Source organism: Delphinus delphis, chromosome 13 (assembly GCF_949987515.2).
Source record: "Delphinus delphis chromosome 13, mDelDel1.2, whole genome shotgun sequence".
Taxonomy (NCBI): Eukaryota; Metazoa; Chordata; class Mammalia; order Artiodactyla; family Delphinidae; genus Delphinus; species Delphinus delphis.
In genome coordinates, this window is record NC_082695.1 from 37,922,444 (window position 1) to 37,942,690 (window position 20,247).

Here is a 20,247-nt window from a genome sequence, read left to right on the forward strand (position 1 = left end):
AAGTGTACTCATGGTGGCAATGCCAATTGGTATAACCACTATGGAAAACAGTATGGAAGTTCCTCAAAAAATTAAAAATACATGGTCCAACATATGGTCCAACAATTCCACTTCAGGGTATTTATCTGAACAAGATGAAATTACTAACTTCAAAAAATATATACATCTTCACATCATTGCAGCATTATTTACAATAGCCAAGATATGGAAACAATATGTGTCCATCAACAGATGAATGGATTAAGAAAATGTGATCTATATTTATATAAAATGGAATATTATTCAGCCAAAAGAAGGAAATCTTGCCATTCGTAACAACAGGGATGGACCTTGAGGGCATTACGCTAAATGGAATAAGTCAGCCGGAGAAAGACAAATACCATACGATCTCACTTCTATGTGGAATCTAAAAACAGAACCAAGGGAATTCCCTGGTGGTCCAGGGATTACGACTCTGTGCTTCCATTGCGGGGGCCATGGGTTCAGTCTCCCATCAGGGAACTAAGATTCTGCAAGCCGTGCAGCGCAGCCAATAAATAAATAAATAAATACAAAACCAAAACAACAACAACAAAAAACCACCCCAAAAACCAAAAGAACAAGCTCATGGATACAGAAAACAGATTGGTGGTTGCCACGGCGGGGGTTTAGGGAGTGGATGAAATGGGTGAAGGGAGTCAAAAGGTACCAACTTCCAGTTATAAAATAAATGTGCTATAATGTACAATATGGCAACTATAGTTAATAATACTCTATTGCATATTTGAAAGTTGCTAAGAGATTAGATCTTAAAAGTTCTCTTCACAAGAAAGATTTCTGTAACTATACGTGGTGACATATGTTAACTAGACTTACTGTGGTGATCATTTCACAATATATACAAATATTGAATCATTATGTTGTCATTACGTTTCAATCATTACTTGAAACTAATATAATGTTGTCAATTGTACCTCAGAATAATTGTATTGATGAAAAACAAGAAAAAGGAAAGAGAAATTCCTTAAAGTTTTTAACAGCCTTAATTATGACTTCATGCCTGAGATAGTTGTAAATATGAATCCTCTTGAGAAACCTCTGTATTAATTTGCTCAGGCTGCCATAACAAAGTAACACAAATTGGGTGGCTTAAACAACAGAAATTTATTGTGTCATGGTTTTGGAGACTGGAAGCCCAAGATCAAGGTGTCAGCAGGCTTGCTCCTTCTGAGGGCTGTTAGGGAAAATCTCTTCTATGCCTCTCTCCTGGCTTCTGATGGTTTGCTGACAATTTTTAGTGTTCTATGACTTGTAGATGTCTTCCCCAATCTTGCCTTTATCTTCACATGGTGTTCTCCCTGTGTGCACGTCTGTGTCCAAATTTCCTTTTTTATAAGAACTTCAGTCTTATTGAAGTGGCCCACCCCACTTCAGTCTGACCTCATCTTAACTAATCGCATCTACAATAACCCTATTTCCAAACAAGGTCACATTCTGAGGTACAGGTGTTAGAACTTCAAAATATTAATTTTGGGAGGACAAAATTCAACCCATAACAATCTCCCTCTGCAGTGTTTTATTTCTGAAGGTAGATGGTCAAATCTCTTCTCCTTTAACATTTAAGCCTTAAGATCCCAACAGGCTAATTTTGCATCTTTTCTTAAGGACAAAGAGAAGCCATCAAAATGTTCTTAGAGGCACAGTAGACTCTGGAAACAGATTGCCTGGGTTCATGTATCTTAGATACACCACATATTGACAGTGGTACCAGGGAAAAATCTTTTAGCCTATTTGTTCCTCAGTTTCCTTTTATATAAAATGACGATAATAATAGTACTCAACACATAAAGTTTTATCAATTAAATTAGTTAAAAGAGCTTAGAAGAGTGTCTAGCCTATCTTGAGCACTGTGTAAAAATTGCCATACGTATATATTTTGAACAGGGGAGGGATATGTGTAGATTTTTATTTTTAAACACCACTCTGGTTTCTGTGGAGAAGACTGGATTGCAGGCAGGCCTGAGTGAATGCAAAGCTAGCCAAACTTCTGATGGAATGGTCCAGGAGAAGGATGCTGCTGACTGCTAGACTGGGATGGGTACAGGAAGATGGAGAGAAATAGACTGATTCAAAACCAATTTAATAGTAAAACAGAAAGTTTTAGAAAATCCCACCAGGGTAGAATGTTAGTTTTCAGTTAGTCTCTGTATTTTTTTTAAAAAAATTTATTTTTTAACATCTTTATTGGAGTATAATTGCTTTACAATGGTGTGTTAGTTTCTGCTTTATAACAAAGTGAATCAGCTATACATATACGTATATCCCCATATATCCTCCCTCTTGCGTCTCCCTCCCATCCTCCCTGTCCCACCTCTCTAGGCAGTCACAAAGCACTGAGCTGATCTCCCTGTGCTATGCGGCTGCTTCCCACTAGCTATCTATTTTGGTAGTATATATAAGTCCATGCCACTCTCTCACTTCGTCCCAGCTTACCCTTCCCCCTCCCTGTGTCCTCAAGTCCATTCTCTATGTCTCTGTCTTTATTCCTGTCCTGCCCCTAGGTTCTTCATAACCATATTTTTTTCTTTAGATTCCATATATATGTGTTACCATATAGTATTTGTTTTTCTCTATCTGACTTACTTCACTCTGTATTTTTGATTACTCATTTCTGATGACCTCCGAACTGAATGATACTCAGATCACTGGGCATCTGACTCATCCTGGGGATCCCCTCACAGTTCTGAACTAAAAGGAGAAAGTCGAAAAGGAAAAGTGAGGATTTCTTGGCACAAACATGGTTGAGAATATGTAGTATTTGCCCACTGGTTGAAGGTGGTAGAGAAGGGAATGTGAAGAAACTAACTATGACTTTTGAACCTGATTTGGCCAGCAAGATGGTCATGTCAGTGAAAAATGTATAATCAAGAGAACTAGGCTTGAGAAAAGGGATTAAAGTCAGCTTTTGACATCTTGAGTTCAAGGCCCTATGCTGAGTTTAAGAAAGTGGCAAACATCTAACCACCCGTTAGAGATGTGGACCTCCCTCTGAAGAGAGTAGATGAGCTAGAAAAGAGGTGATGATAGAAGATATGAAAGTGGATGAAATTGTCAAAGAAATAAATGTAGAGAGAAATTTCAGAGGAGTTATCAAAGAGTTATCAAAGAGCCAGACAAGAAAGAGTAAAAATATAACCAAGAAAATAACAGATCAAAAAAAAAAAAAAAAGTAGAAGACAGTGTTAAGAGGGAAGAAACAGTGAAATGTTTTAAGTACTGCCTTGAAGTTGAAAAGAATGGGAACTAAGAGAAGGCTGTTGGATACGGCAGTTAGAGGATGGCAAGTCTTTGTTAATTGATGATATGAGACAGATCTAAAGGATTTAAATAGTGTGTGAGCACATGAGAAGTCAATGGTAGAATGTTAGGTTTAAAATGACAGGATAGTAGAAAACACAGGGAAAAATTTGTCGCATATATGGAAGTGTGATAAGCAATGTAGGAAATTCAGATCAGTGGAGGAAAACACTATTCAATAAATGGTGCTGAGATTATTGGTTATCCATATGGAAAAAATAAAATTGGAGTCTTACTTCATATTTGTAAAGAATTTAATTTTATCTGGAGTAAGAACTTAAATGTGAAAGGAAAAGCTTAAAATTTTTTCTAAAATGTAGGGAAATGTCTTTAAGACTTTGGAATAGGGAAAGATTTAAACAACTATAAACTATGAGAAGTAAAAGATTGATAAACACAAGTTCAAATTAAGAACTTCTGCTCATCAAAAGACACCATAAAGAGAGTGAAAATACAGGATGCAAAACTGAGAAAGGTACTTTCAACACAGACATACATATTTCAAGAAATTAATTTATGTGATCGTGGGAGCCAGCAAGTCTGAAATCTATAGGGTAGACCAGCAAGCTGAAAACTCTCAGGGAGGAGCTAATGCTGCCATTTTGAGGCAGGATTTCTTCTTTAGGTAAACCTCATTTTTGCTCTTAGGGCCTTTCAACTGATTTGATGAGGCCCATCCATATTATCAAGAGTAATCTCCTTAACTTAAAGTAAATTGACTGTAGATGTTAACTACATCTGCAAAATACCTTCACAGCAACACTTAGTGTTTGATTAAGTAACTGGGTACTCTAGCCTAGCTAGGTTGACACATAAACTAAACATCGCAGTCATGATCCCAAGCCACACACTATGAAATGTGCTTGCCAAATGCTGTTAAAGCTGGGGGCCATGAGAAAGAGGGTGCTTAAGAGTTCAATAGGAGCCTCCTCATGCTCTGGGTGAGACGGTCAGGGACTTGAAAACATGTTCAAGATTATTATTATTTTTTTAAATTCAAATATAGTTGGTTTACAGTGTTGTGTTAGTTTCTAGGGTACAACAAAGTGATTCGGATATATATATATATATATCTGATATATATATATATATCCTTTTTCAGATTCTTTTCCATTATAGGTTATTACAAGACATTGAATATTGTTCCCTGTGCTATATAGTAAGACCTTGTTGTTTACAAGATGCTTTTATTAAATGTTTATTTATTTATTTTCTTATTAGTCATCCATTTTATACACATCAGTGTATACATGTCAATCCCAATCTCCCAATTCATCACACCACAAGCCCCACCCCCTGCTGCTTTCCCCTCTTGGTGTCCATACGTTTGTTCTCTATATCTGTGTCTCAATTTCTGCCCTGCAAACCAGTTCATCTGTACCATTTTTTAGGTTCCACATATATGCGTTAATATACGATATCTGTTTTTCTCTTTCTGCCTTACTTCACTCTGTATGACAGTCTCTAGATCCATCCACGTCTCTACAAATGACCAAATTTTGTTCCTTTTTATGGCTGAGTAATATTCCATTGTGTATATGTACCACATCTTCTTTATCCATTTGTCTGTCATTGGGCATTTAGGTTGCTTCCATGACCTGGCTATTGTAAATAGTGCTGCAATGAACATTGGGGTGCATGTGTCTTTTTGAATTACAGCTTTCCCTGGGTATATGCCCATTAGTGGGATTGCTGGGTCATATGGTAATGCTATTTTTAGTTCTTTAAGGAACCTCCATACTATTCTCCATAGTGGCTGTATCAATTTACATTCCCACCAGCAGTGCAAGAGGGTTCCCTTTTCTCCACACCCTCTCCAGGATTTGTTGTTTGTAGATTTTCTGATGAGGCCCATTCTAAATGGTGTCAGGTGATACCTCATTGTAGTTTTGATTTGCATTTCTCTAATAATTAGTGATGTTGAGCAGTTTTTCAAGTGCTTCTTGGCCATTTGTATGTCTTCTTTGGAGAAATGTCTATTTAGGTCTTCTGCCCATTTTTGGACTGGGTTGTTTGTTTTTTTAATATTGAACTGCATGAGCTGTTTATATATTTTGGAGATTATTCCTTTGTCAGTTGATTCATTTGCAAATATTTTCTCCCATTCTGAGGGTTGTCTTTTCGTCTTGTTTATGGTTTCCTTTGCTGTGCAAAAGCTTTTAAGTTTCATTAGGTCCCATTTGTTTATTTTTGGTTTTATTTCCATTACTCTAGGAGGTGGATCAAAAAATATCTTGCTGTGATTTATGTCAAAGAGTATTCTTCCTATGTTTTCCTCTAAGAGTTTTATAGTGCTACAAGATGCTTTTAACAGAATGTGGATTGGACTTCAGTAAAAGCTGAGAATGTTCCTATAGAAACCAAATTATATGTCACAGAACATCTGAGGGAAGTGGAGCTGAATAAGTAATGTAAGCATGTCATTTTAAAAAAATTGAAATATAGGTGATTTATAATGTTTCAGGTGTACAACAGTGATTTAGTTATATATATATATATATATATATATTCTTTATCAGATTCTTTTACAAGATATTGAATATAGTTCCCTGTGCTCTACAGTAGGCCCTTGTTTATTTATTTTATATATCATAGTGTGTATCTGTTAATCCCAAATTCTTAATTTATCTCTCCCCTCTTTCCCTTAAGTTTGGTAACCATAAGTTTGTTTTCTATGTCTGTGAGTCTGTTTCTGTTTTGTAAATAAGTTATTTTGTATCATATTTTAGTTTCCACATATAAGTGAAATCATATGGTATTTGTCTTTGTCTGACTTCATTTAGTATGATAATCTCTAGGTCCATCCATGTTGCTGCAAATGGCATTATTTCATTTTTTATGGCTAATATTCCATAAACATGTCATTTTTGTCATTAACAACCTAGTCTCTAGGCCAAGGGAGACTGTCAGAAGATGGAAGGAGAGAAGGAACTTATGTCTAGATCACAGGGAAAATAGCCTGTGATACAGAAGCTTCACTGTGCATAACACTATCTTCTTAAAGGTCAAAAGCTAAAAGGAGACATGCCTGTGGGAAAAGGACATATCAAATTTGGTGAGAGTGTATTAAAAACAACAAAAAATCCAAACAGCTGGGACTGTCCAAATTCATTTTATCTGTTTAAAAAAATTAATCAATTAATTAATTTTTAAAAAACTTTTCCTAATTATTCCACTCTGCACTGTTCTTCAGCAAACAAAGGTAACTTCAAACAAAGACAAGCAATGATAAGAAAATATCAGCACGGAACATGTGTGTGTATTAAAAAAAAACTGGAAAGTAATAAATAAATAAATGGAAAGGAAGAAAGAAACATAAGCAAAAAGGTAGAAAGAAAAACCCAATTTCTCAGGGGTTCATGACATTAGATTTGGCAATAATTTCTTGGATATGCCACCAAAAACATAGGCAACAAAAGTAAAAATAGAAAAAAATGACTACATCAAAATTTAAAACTTCTGTGCATCAAAGGACACAATCAACAGAGTAAAAAGGCAACCTACAGAATAAGGGAAAATACTTGCAAATCATGTATCTGATTTCTCAGAAAACCTATTGAAGGAAATGTAAGAAATTCCAACAACTAGTTCTATATGGTTTCAAAGAAATCACAGATATCAGGATCTTTCTATAAAAGGTGTCTACAAAGAGATTCAAACATGTAAGGAGGAAAGGATAACATATCCTAGAGTTTAAAAGCCAGTTAGCATAATAGTCTCAAGGTTCATCCATGTTGTAGCATGTGTCAGAATTTCCTTCCTTTTTAAGGCTAAATAATAGTCTATTGTATGTATGTAGCATATTTTGTTTGTCCATTCATTTGTTGATGGACACTTGGGTTACTTCCACCTTTTTTTTTTTTTTTTTTTTACTTCCACCTTTTGACTATTGTGAATAATGCTGCTATGAATGATGGGTGTATAAATATCTCTTTGAGACTCTGCTTTCAATTCTTTTGCATATGTACCCAGAAGTAGAATTGTTGGATACCATGCTAATTCTATTTTTAATTTTTTGCGATTTGCTATACTGTTTTCCATAGTGGCTTCACAATTTTATATTCCCGCCAGGAATGCAGTAGGGTTCCAATTTCTCTACACCCTTGCCAATGCTAATTATTTTCTGGTTTGTTGTTGTTGTCAGTAGCCATCCTAAATGGGTGTAAGGTGATATCTCTTTGTGGTTTTTATTTACACTCCTCTGATGATTGGTTCCTATTGATCATCTTTTAACGTGCTTGTTGGACATGTATATGTCTTTGGAGAAATATCTATTCAAATCCTTGGCCCATTTTTTGATTGGGTTGGGTTTGTTGCTGTTGTTGAGTTGTATTAGCTCTTTATATAGTCTGTATATCAGCTCCTTATCAGATATACGATTTGCAAGTATTTTCCCTCATTCTGTGGGTTGCCTTTTTACTCTGTTGATTGTGTCCTTTGATGCACAGTTTTAAATTTTGATGTAGTCATTTTTTTCTATTTTTACTTTTGTTGCCTATGTTTTTGGTGTCACATCCAAGAAATTATTGCCAAATCTAATGTCATGAACCCCTAGGGGTTTTTTTTGCGGCATGCAGGCCTCTCACTGTTGTGGCCTCTCCCGTTGTGGAGCACAGGTTCTGGATGCGCAGGCTCAGCGGCCATGGCTCACGGGCCCAGCCACTCCGCGGCATGTGGGATCTTCCCGGACTGGGGCATGAACCCGTGTCCCCTACAACGGCAGGTGGACTCTCAACCACTGTGCCACCAGGGAAGCCCACCCCTAGGTTTTTAATGTGTGTGTTCTCACTCTTCATAATTTTAAACTAATCTGTAATTGCATATTAGATTTATTTTTATTTAGAAAGATTTCTTAATCATCAAGTAGTTTTATATTAGTTATCTCTTTCATAATTAATGTATAGCTTTCCAATTTTAGGGTCAAAAACTATGGCCTAGGCCCTAGATTTCCATTCATCAGAATTTGATAAGATTTTCTTTGTGGCTTAAAGTATTTTAGTATCTTAGACTTTAGAAAAGATGCATACGCCATGGTTTAACTCTATGTACTATATATGTGTTTTCTTGCATTATCCAAATCCTCTCTCTCTCTCTTTTTTTGTTTAACTTTTGGCTACACTGCACGGCATGCAGGATCTTAGTTCCCTGATCAGAGATCGAACCTGTGCCCCATGCAGTGGAAGCACAGAGTCTTAACCACTGGGCTGCCAGGGAAGTCCCCCAAATCCTCTCTTTTCTATTTATTTTTGGTCTATGAGATCTGTCCATTTCTTAGAGAAATGGGTTAAATTTTTAAAAATACATTCTTCTTTTATTTCCACTAGTTATTTATTTAAATATTTTGGTGCTATAAATTTACACTTTGGAATTAGCAGATTAGGGTTTGAGTTCCATGTCTATCGCTGTGTGTCAGACACTGAAAACACCTAATCTCTCTAAAGCCTAGTTCCTCATCTGCAAAATGGAAGTGTTAACCACAGTCACTGTGTAGTGTCGTAAGGATTACTATAGAAAATCCTCAGCTGAGTGCTTGACATGTAGTGAGTGTACAGTAAATGTCTGCTATCCTTCAAAGTCAATTGGTTTTATTGTTCTACTTACTTTTTAATCATGAATTTCACTTTGATTTTATATTGCTACTTTTTTCCCTGCTTTTGCTTGTAACTTTATTGGCCATCTATTTATTTTCAATCTTTCTGTGTCATTTTATTTCAGGTACAATTCATAAGGAGAATAGTTAAATTTTTTTTTTCACTCAGAGATTTTTGTCTTTTAATAGGGAAATTTAGCTCACTGAGTTTATTGTTATTAATGCTAAGAATGTATTCATACATCTTGTTTTCTCTTTATTATTCTTTATTGTTTTCGCCTCTTTTCCTGACTGTTGTGGTTCTGGTGAAGTTTTCTTTGTATGTTTTTTCCCTCAAATTATTTGAAAGTTCTACAACTTTCAATTGTGGCCATTACCTTTAAATTAAAAAAAATTGAATATGCGTATAAATATCAAGAAAAAAGTGATTATTCTTTATGCCCTGTTCTCTTCCCCAAACATGATAAGACTTTTAACAGTTATAATCCTCTCTCCAGGAACCCATATCTCCTACATTTTATGAAATAAACTGGAATTTAAATTCTACATTATTTTTGCTATTTTAATTTTTGCTTTCCTATGTAATTACCCTGTCTTAATATTTACATTGGATTTTATAAAAACATTATCAATAATTATATTTCTCTGGGTTTTTACTCTCTGGTATTTTTTGTATACCCTATCTTCCCTTTTACTGAGTCTTTATTTAATTGCAAGCAACATCAAAGGCATCACAAAGAAACTTAATTTTTAAAAAAATGTAATTTTGTCTCATTTAACAGAGTTCAGAGGCAAGTTGCAAACACAGTTTGTTGAGGGCTCCAACTCGATTTTTGATTTTCTTAAATCTGCTCTCTTCCTTGTGTTAGCTTCCCTCATTGTATCAGGATGGTTGTAGCAATTCAGGATACACAGCTAAGAAGGGAGAATTGTTTTTCCTTAGTCATTGAATAAAGCATTGCCCTTCACTTTAATGAGAGTAACACTAACCAAACTCAGTGGCAAGGAAATGCCATGTATTCATTGGTTCAGACCTATATTATTGTCCATCCCTGATCCAATCACTAGGGTGGGGTGAGGGGAAGGAAATTGTAATGTTCATTAAACTGCTGCCCAGTGGGAGAAGAATTGCTTGGGAGGCAACTGTGTTACAGTTTTTGAATTCAAATTGATATAGTTTTCATTCAGAACATAGTCCCATAAATATTTCTTCATGTAATGTAGAGATCTCAGATGATGACCTGATTATTTTTCTTTATATATACCCTTTAATGGGAGGTCTGAAATATCATAGAATTTTATCCTTTATTTTTGGCTGCACCACATGGCTTGCAGGATCTTACTTCCCCCACCAGGGATTGAACCTGGGCCCACGGCAGAGAAAGTGCAGAGTTCTAACCACTGGACTGCCAGGGAACTCCCTAGAATTTTATTCTTTATATTCAAAATTAGAAACTTCACAAGGATATGTGTAAATATGGTTCTTTTTGAAATAATCTTGCCCTTTCAAACTGAATACACAAATTTATATTTATCTCAGGATATTTTTTTTCTATTATTTGTATTAATACTGTTTCTCCTTTATGCATTCCATTTTAAAAACTGAGATATAATTTACATACAGTAAAATTTACCCTTTTAAAGTGTACTATCCAGTGGTTTTGAGTATATTCACAGAGTTGTGCAACCATCACCACAATCAGTCTTAGAGTATTTTCATCACCCAAAAAAGAAACCTGTACCCATTAGCACTTACTCTCCATTTCCCTCCAAACGTTAGCCTAGATAACCACTAATCTACCTCCTATCTCTGTGGATTTGCCTATTCTAGATATCTCATATAAATGGAATCATATAATGTGTGACCTTTAATGTCTGGCTTATTTTACTTAGCATGTTTTGAAGGTTCATCCATTTTGGAGCATGTATCAGTACTTCATTTTTTAAAAATTACTGAATAATATTCCATTATATGGATAGACCACACTTGAATTATCCATTCATTGGTTGATGGACATTTGCATTGTGTCTACTTTTTGGCTGCTATGGATAATGCTGCTATGAACATTCATGTATGAGCTTTGGTGTGAATATATGTTTTAAATTCTCTGGGGCAAACGTAGTAAGGTAGATAGCTAGTGGGAAGCAGCCGCATGGCACAGGGATATTGGCTCGGTGCTTTGTGACAGCCTGGAGGGGTGGGATAGGGAGGGTGGGAGGGAGGGAGACGCAAGAGGGAAGAGATATGGGAACATATGTATATGTATAACTGATCCACTTTGTTATAAAGCAGAAACTAACACACCATTGTAAAGCAATTATACCCCAATAAAGATGTTAAAAAAAAAAAAAAAAGAGGCTTCTGGGAATACAAAAAAAAAAAAATTCTCTGGGGTATATATCTAGGAGTGGAATTGTTGGATCATATTATAACTCCGTTTTGATGAAATGCCAAACTGCTTTCCACAGTGCTACACTGTTTTACATTCCTATCGGCAATGTATAAGTGCTCCATTTGTTATTATAGCTTTGCTAACATTTGTTATTACAGCTCAAAATTTTTTTTTACAGTTTCTTTTTTTATTATTATGGTTAACTATACATAACATGATATTTACCATTTCAACAATTTTTAAGGGTACAGTTTAGTGGAATTAAGTATATTCACATTTTTGTGCATTCATCACCACCATCCATCTCCATCAACTTTTTTCATCTTCCCAAACTGAAACTTTAACCTTAACCCTAACCCTAACCGTACCCATTAAACAATAACTCCCCATCACCTCCCTCTTCAGGCTCCTCATCCCCAAATGAACCACTGTTCATTCTACTTTCTGTCTCTAGGAATTTGACTACTCTAGGTATCTCACATACGTGGAATCATACAGTATTTGTCCTTTTGTGACTGGTTTACTACAATTAGCATAATGTCTTCAGGTTCATGTACATTGTGTCAGAATTTTCTTCCTTTTTAAAGCTAAATAGTATTCCATTGTATGTTTCCTGTTACTCTTTTTTTTAAAATAATAGCCATCCTAGTGGGTATAAAGTGGTATATCATTGTGGGTTGTTTTTTTTTTTGTCATTGTGGTTTTGATTTATATTTCCCTAGTAGCTAATTATGTTACACACCTTTTTGTGTGATTATTGGCCATTTGTATATCTTCTCTGGAGAAATGTCTGTTCAAATCCTTTGACTATTTTTCATTTGGATTATTTGTCTTTTATTGTTGAATTGTAAGAGTTCTTTATATATTATAGATAATAGGTCCTTATCAGATATGTGATTGCAAATATTTTCTCCCATACTGTGGGTTACCTTTTCACTTTCTTGATACTGTCCTTTGATGCACATAGGACAGTTTTTAATTTTATGAATCAATTTATCTAGTTTTTCCTTTGTTGCTTGTGCTTTTGGTGTCATGTTAAGAAACCATTACCTAACCTAACGTTAAAGAATTCTATGAAAAAGTTTTATTGTTTCAGCTCTTACATTTAGATCTAAGATCCATTTTAAGTTAATTTTTGTATCTGCTGTAAGGCAGATGTCCAAATTCATTCTTTTGCATGTGGATATCCAGTTGTCCCAGCACTGTTTGTTGAAAAGACTATTCTTTTGCCATTGCATTATTTTGACACCCTTGCTGAAAATCAGTTGACCATAGATGCATGGGCTTATTTCTGGACTCTTAATTCTATTCCTTTGATCTATATGTCTATCCTTATGCCAGAACCACACTATCTTGATTACTATAGCTTTGTAATAAAGTTTGAAATTGGGAAGTGTAGTCTGAATTTTTTTATTTTTAAAAAAAGATTGTTTTGGCTACCTGAGTCCCTTGCATTTCCGTATGAATTATAGGGGTGGCTTGTCAATTTCTTCAAGAAAGAAAAAAGCAGTTTTGGAATTTTGATAGGGATTGTGCTGAATCCGTAGATCAATATGGGGAGTACTACCACCATACCAATATTAACTCTTTAACTCCAACAACACAGAATGTGTTTCCATTTATTTAGGTCTCCTTTAATTTCTTTTAATGTTTTATAGTCTACAAATACCTATTTGTATTTTGTAGTATATGAATATGAATAGGTATTGGTATACTACAAAATAAGTACTGTAATATATAATATTCCACTTTTGCTTTTAAAACTTCCAACATATAAATATTAGATCTCCTGGGTCTATTTTTAATATCTCTAAAATATTTTCTTTCACAATTTCTATTTCTTTATCTTTTAGTGCTGCACTCTGGAAGGACTCTTTGATATGGTCTTATAATTCACTAAATCAGTTTTCAGCAGCATCTATTTTTCTGTTAACTTCTATAATCTTTTCAACTTAAATATTCATCTATTTTTTAATATCCAAGAACATTCTGGTTCTCAGATGCTCCATTTTCATGACCTGCCCTTGTCGCTCTTTAAATTTCAGTTAAGAACATGAACAGGATTTAAAAAAAAAGTTTTCTCCTATTTCCTGCATTAATTCCATTTTAGTGAGTGATAGCTGCTCTAATTTGGTCCTCTTCTTTCAAATGGTGGATCTTCTCTTTAGGATTAGTGATATTTTTTATCTGCTCATATTTATAAGTGGAGATCTAGATCATTCAGCATCGATAACTGACATCCCATCTGGAATTGGAGAGACCACTGTTCAAGTCCCCATAGTGGGTCTTACCCTCTGAGGATGATGGTGGCAGGGTGGAGGTTGGTATTCAGTAGTGAAACCAGTGAATTGACTTTGAGTAGGAAAATAGTATCCCTTCCTCATAGAAGATAATGGTTATGATGGGACACAGGATGCTGAGCCACCAAGTCTCAAACCTTAAGCTGAGAGAGAAAGGAACAGGGTGAGGAAGCAAAGAAATCAATTATTTGAAACTATGCCCAGGAAAGAACTTTACATGGGACTACTGGCACACAGAACTCAATGGAAGCAAATAAATATGAAGTCTACTAAGTGTATGAGGGAATTGTATGGCCGAATCGCAAACCCAATTTAAAAAAAACTAACTGTAAATGAACTCTCAGGACCCCGAACTTGAACCAACAGGAAATGGGCTGTGAAAACTGTGAAGTCTCCCAATAACCACTTCAGATGTGGCCATAGAGGAAAATGAACAAGGAAGAGACTTCCAGAGTGTTGAGCCAAGGGTCACAGAAATTAATGCAAAAGGGTATTCATTCTTGAGAGCAGAACCAGGATGTAATCATAGAACTTCCCCCATCACTGAGACGGAGGATCTTCCTAATAATCACTCAGAAGGATTCCATCATTTATATGGACCCTGACTGCTCTGAGTCATATTTTTCACTGAACTTGGTTCTAATGCATGTATCTGTGAGAAGCATTTGGGAATCATTGTTATGGAGAAGAGGAGGGATTCGCAGTAGTCGGCTAGGCACTATGCATTGCCTCAATCCGCACAGCTACTCCCTGAGGTATGTGCTATCATGATGCTACTCTACAAATGGGGACACTGAGATGGAGTCCAGTAACTTGGTCAAGGTTATATAATAGGTAAGTCTTGGAGCCAGGATTCAAAACTATGGGGCCTAACTCCGAAGTGTTTACACTTAATTCTGTCACATTTTATAATCACAGAAGTCTATTGGGCATGATGAGGGATACATAAACGTCAAAAAGGAGACAAGACATATACACAAATAAATTCAAGGCAAGGGAGTTTGTTATCTAATGAATGGGACACTGAAACGTTTTCAGACTACCAGAACATAGATAGATTACCATCACTAACTTTTTTTTTTTTTTTTTTTTGCGGTACACGGGCTTCTCACCGTTGTGGCCTCTCCCGTTGCGGAGCACAGGCTCCGGACGCGCAGGCTCCAGACGCGCAGGCTCAGCGGCCATGGCTTACGGGCCCAGCCGCTCCGCGGCATGTGGGATCTTCCCAGACCGGGGCACGAACCCATGTCCCCTGCTTCGGCAGGCGGACTCTCAACCACTGCGCCACCAGGGAAGCCCCATCACTAACTTTTAACCTTGTTAGGGACTTGTTTTGTTTACTGATGAATCACCAGTTCTCACTTCGCCATCTGGCTCACAGTAGGTGCTCAATAAATATTTGTTGAATGAATACCAGAGTTCTGTAATATTAGTCTAACGTCCTTGAGCAACTGTGCCAAATTTACCTTCACATCTTCAGAGTCTACTGTGTTTGGCGCTCAATGAATGGTCCTTGAACTAAACTAACAGAAAACTGCACTGTGGTTTTATGTAAAGGCTGCTCATTGTTCCCAGTTCCCTTTTCTTTAAAATGGAAGCTGTTCCCCTCCTCAACTCTACAGACCGTGTGGCAGACTGGGTTTTTCAAAAGATTCTCACCCGCTTTAACCTCTCATGAACTAAGTTTTTATTCATGGAGGTGAACTTGAAATCTCAAGTTTCTACTTACTATCTTTTCCACATGTATGACTGGTTTTCCAGTTGAATTTGACATTTGATTCCTTTTGGATACCTGAGCTATACTCTTAATCAGCTGCACCTTTCTGTGTTGTAGTTATTTAAAAACCACATTGATCTCATTCAGTAAGTCTCTATTGTGTGCAAGATCCAGGACTGTGGCAATACAGCCATGACGAGAAAGACATGGTTCCTGCCCTCGTGGCACATAAAAGTGTTCCTATGTGTTTTAAAAGACTGGACAATAGGGATTCAATTGTAAATCAAAGCAAAAACCATTTCTGCTCCTTATCCCCATAAGGAACAAAACGATTAAAAAAAAAAAGATGGCAGTTGGGCATGAGTTCCCAGTGGAGGAGGGAGAGAAGACAATCCAGATCACAAACAAATCGCTTACTTTTTGCAAGTCACAACTGAACTATGCCTTGAGTTATCTTCTGGTGATTCCGGACTTCCAGTCAGAGTCAATTCCGTCTGTATTGACCAAAAGAGAAACAGGGAGGAAAAAAATGCATTTCGGTTCTTAAAAAAAAAAAGAGCAACACGAGCAAACAAAACCCACTGACTTAGGGATCATATGAGATCTACTTTAATTGAAGTTGTCTTTAAACGATAATTGACAATGATACCGAAACAACAGACTGATAACCAACCTGCTCGGGGCCGGGCACGGCCGTAGCATCCCCACTGCCAGGAACCAGCTGACCAGGGTCTATACGGGCCCCAAAGGCACTACAAATTGATCAACTTTTCTTAACCTAGACTCTTCCACCACATCCAGCATGGACCTGCTTCTTCCAGGGTGTGGGCCATCAGTAAAGGAGTCTAGTCGCCCATCTCTGGCAACAACGACAGTTTAAAAAAAAAATGAAGCTACAGCTCTAATAACAAAACCCACCAGCTGTGAAAAGTGGAGACACATCTGTCACTATCGGGCCTCAGCATCTCTGGAGAACGTTTGCTCCCGCCGCGCCCGTCAAGGCCCTGGGCCCGCGGTTAGTGGCTGCTCTGCGGGCGGAAGAGCCTTCTCGTCCCGGCAGGCTCGGGGCGAGCCACCGCGAGCAGGCAGCCTCCGTGAGCGCCCGGCCGGGGTCGGCGGGCCGGAGGGCGTGCTCGTTCAGGAGGCGCCCAGGCGGTTCTGGCCGGAGCTCCCGGGTCGGTTTGGTTTTGTCCCCATCCTGCCCCCGCCCCCCCCCCCCACTCCCCTTCATGCAAAAGGCCAAGGAGTTTTGACCCACCATCGCCCAGACCGAGTTCACGCTTAGGGCCCTTTCGCCGCCGTCCAGAGGACAGAGAAAGCAATCGCGCAATGAGGCGAGAGCACTCTGTGAATGAATGTGGAGTCGGCGAGAAAATCATTTTTCTTCTTGGCTGCGCGCGTCAGCCGCCCCGGGGGGCAGGCCTCCTTCCCAGAAGACCCCCTCCACACACCCGCGCCCTCCACGCCCCTCAGTGGCCACACGCATCACTGGTGCCGCGGAGTTTGGAAATGGAGTCGCGAGCACACTGGGCTGCGGGCTCCACACGGGGAGGGGGCGTTCCCGGAGGGTGAGCAGGGAACCGTGCGCCCACTCCACTCCCGGAGGGCCAGGGAGCCCTGAAGGGCCCTCGCGGGCGCCGAGGCGGCGGAAGACCGAGAGGCGGGGCGGGGGGGGAGGGGGCGCGGGGGTCCCCGCCGGGGAGCTTCTGGGGAAGCGGGAGGGGCAGCACCTGAGGAATCCGCCTCCGGCCGCGGCGGCCGCCGCCTCGCTCCGCCCCGGGGAACTGAGCGCGCGGCCAGCTTGCCTGCCAGAGAGACGCCAGCCACCGGCGGCGCTAGCACCTCGGAGGAGGGCGGCGGAGCGAGCGGAGCGCGGCGCTGCGACCCGGACTGGGGGTGGGGAGACGAGCCCCGCCGAGGCGAGGGCCACCCCTGGTCCTCTGCCCTCGCGCGCTGCCAGGGCCAGGTGAGCGGCTGCGGGGACTCTGGGCGCGGGGAGGCGGGGAGGTGAGAGGTCGCCCGCCGGGCGCGAGTGCACGCCTCTGCCCGGCAGGGGCTGCCCTTTGGCGGGCTGTGGACACCCTGCCTGCGCGGGGAGGCGCAGCGGCTGACTTTTTCTGGAGGGATCGGAAGGCGGAGCGGGGGTGTGAGCGCCGGTTCGTTTGTGTGGCGAGGGCGGGCGCCCGTGCCAGTCCCGGACCCGAACCCTCGCGTCAGCCGCCTGAGGAGACCCAGCCCGTGCGGTCCGCGCCCGGAGGCCAAAGGCCTGTCACCCCGGCTCTCGGCGCCGCCTTTGTGGCGGGAGCGAGGGAGCCCGAGAGGGGGCTGAGGGAGGCAGCGGCGCGGCGGGGAGCGCCCGGGACCGGCTCCCCCAGCCCGAGGGCTGCTGAGGGGGGTGGCCCGGGCGGGGGGACGGTGGGTAGGGAGGCGCGGAGGTGACGCGGGAGGATGGAGAGAGCTTAGAGGGGCAGAGTTGAGAGCGTCCAGCGGTGGCTGGGCGTTTGCTCAGGGTCCCTGGGCTGCTTTGCTCCACACCAAATGTCACTTGGTCACGAGCGCGCGCGCGTGTCTTCCGGCCATCATTTCCCTTTTTCGTGAGTGAGTGAGGACGACCACTCTTGTGCTGAATGAGACACAAAGGGTTGTGTTGACAGCTGACCCTGACACGAGTAGACAGCGAGGTGCGGTGTGTGCCCTGGCCGGGGAGGGTGATGAAGAGGCGGTTTGTTAATCAATTCCCTCAGTCCCTCTTCCGAGCTCCGTGAAAAGAAGCGATAGGTACAGATGCAGTTCGCGGGGCTTCTCAGTTAAACGGAGCCCAAGTCGGGTCCAGAATCCGATTCATCTGCGCGGGGACAGCTGCTGCCTCCCGCAGAGGCGACGGAGCCCGGATCCCGGAGAAACTCCTCGATTCTCTCCTTTCCTCAAGGAACGTGACTGTTTCAAGGTCCTTATCCCCACCGCGGCCTTCTGTCTCCTGTTGAAAAGATAGAAATCACATTTTAATTTCTGTTTTTCACCCCGTAAGAGTCCCCTCTCCGCCTCGCCCTTGAGGTGGGAAAACCCGCTTAAGTCTCATGTTAAAATCTAGCCATTTAAATATGGGGAAGAGCTTGTCCGAAAAAGGTTTTTGAATTAAATGCCGCCCTTAGAAACCTCTCTTTCCTCTGAACATTAAAAAAAAAAAAAACAAAAACAAAAACTTTAAATCCTGGAATTCTCTTTGAGTTTTGTGACTGTGTTGCTTCCTTTTCTTTCAGAATATTTCTATGTAGTTTTACAAATTGCAATACTGAAAACTTAAAATGGAGAAAAAATTTAAATTGTTTTATTAAAAATAGTACTAGAACTACGTGCGTGTAGGCACGTGTTTAAAGGGCAAGTTTTAATTAATGAATATCGGAAAGTTATATGCATAGGGTAGAAATTGCAAACAGCAGTGTAAAGTACGCCCTCTGTCTCAGAGACCCGTACTCCCAATGCCCTAGTCCTCCTCCCCAGAGGCAACCACTCTCCTCAATTGTATATCCTTCCATAAGCCTTCTATTAGAATGGAATTACATTGTGGAAATAGAGGATGAAGGGAACTGAATACGTAAGACTGAACTGTGTCTCAGTGGTGATGGCTCTTAATTTGATATCCACTCCTGATGATATTAGATCCTTTTATTTAGCCTAAGGCACTTATCAGAGTGCTTAAAAATCTTAGAACAAGTATTCAGTGCAAAGCAGAACTATTAAACTGTTATCTCCCCCCTCCCTCCATCACCAGTTTCTCTACACCTGGTTTTTTGTAACCTTTGTTGGATTTTTCTTCCATTTTGGAGCTCTTTAGGAAGTAGAGAATGAGAACTGTAGTTCATTCTATCCAGTGCAGTGCACATCTGAAGACATTGAAAGGATATATGAATACTCCCATTGACATGAGATAATATAAAAATTTCAATGGTATGAGAGAAATACGGAGGCCAAGTTTAAGACATTTGGTCACATCTCTTAGTTCCAGGCCTGAATTTGCCATAAACTAGCTAAATGAAGTAACTTTCTAAGAAATGCTTTTGTTTCCATCCCCAGTTAAATAAAGGAATTGAACCATGTGGCTTCTGAGTGTCCTTCCGACTCCAAAATCCTGTGATTTTTGGTAAAATGGTAGTTCTGTAGGTGTCCTAAGATTGGCTAAGGATAAACCAGTTGGATCTGTGGGTATTAGACAGTGGAGTGACAAAAAAAAAAATCCTAAATGGTAGATTCATAAAGAGGAAGTCAGAGATGTTTAAACAACATTTCTGCTCTTATGAGATTGATATCATTGGAGAACAGCTACTTTACTTTCCCACAAAATGTCTGTTTATGTTACTGATAGAGGCCAAACCCTGAATGGCCCTCTGTGCATCACCTTGTATGGCTAAGGAAAGTGAATTTTCTTCACAGCTCACGGTGCCATTTTTAGGGAAATTATTTTTACCAAACTCTTACTTTTCTTTTTGGTAATGTGGAAATAAAGTTCATTGACCTACTTCAAAGGGACTTTACATAATTTAATTAGTGATTCTACAAGTATTTAGAAAATGAATAATCCTTATAGCTAAGCTATTTTAGTTACTTTATAAGTATTCACTTAGAGATCATGTTCTTAGCAGGAAAGTTTTCTAATCTCTAAAACACCTGAAACTAATGATACCTGGATGGGTGCTGAGAGCTGAGGAGTGATTTCAAGGTTATGAAAGTAAAAAGAATTAGGTGATTTTAATCACTATATATGATCTCAGTTAAGGGATTTCAAACTTACATCGTAAGTGGGGGTTACAAAAATCATTCATGTTAAAGAAGGAGATCTCATACTTTGAAGATTCTGAGTCAATAATAAAGAATATTATGTAATTAGTTTGAATGTCAGTAATATAAATAAAT

General features: G+C 39.6%; 1 protein-coding gene and 1 pseudogene across 1 annotated transcript in view; one reads left to right on the plus strand and one right to left on the minus strand.

The window, feature by feature from the left end:
• LOC132436597 (proteolipid protein 2 pseudogene) overlaps positions 1-16,824 on the minus strand; it is a 106,329-nt pseudogene extending 89,505 nt beyond the window's left edge.
• A 336-nt stretch (positions 16,825-17,160) lies between these two features.
• GREB1L (GREB1 like retinoic acid receptor coactivator) overlaps positions 17,161-20,247 on the plus strand; it is a 260,164-nt gene continuing 257,077 nt past the window's right edge. The window contains exon 1 of the mRNA XM_060028768.1: positions 17,161-17,302. The gene's annotated coding sequence lies outside the window, so the exon portion shown is untranslated. The remainder of the gene's footprint in view (positions 17,303-20,247) is intronic.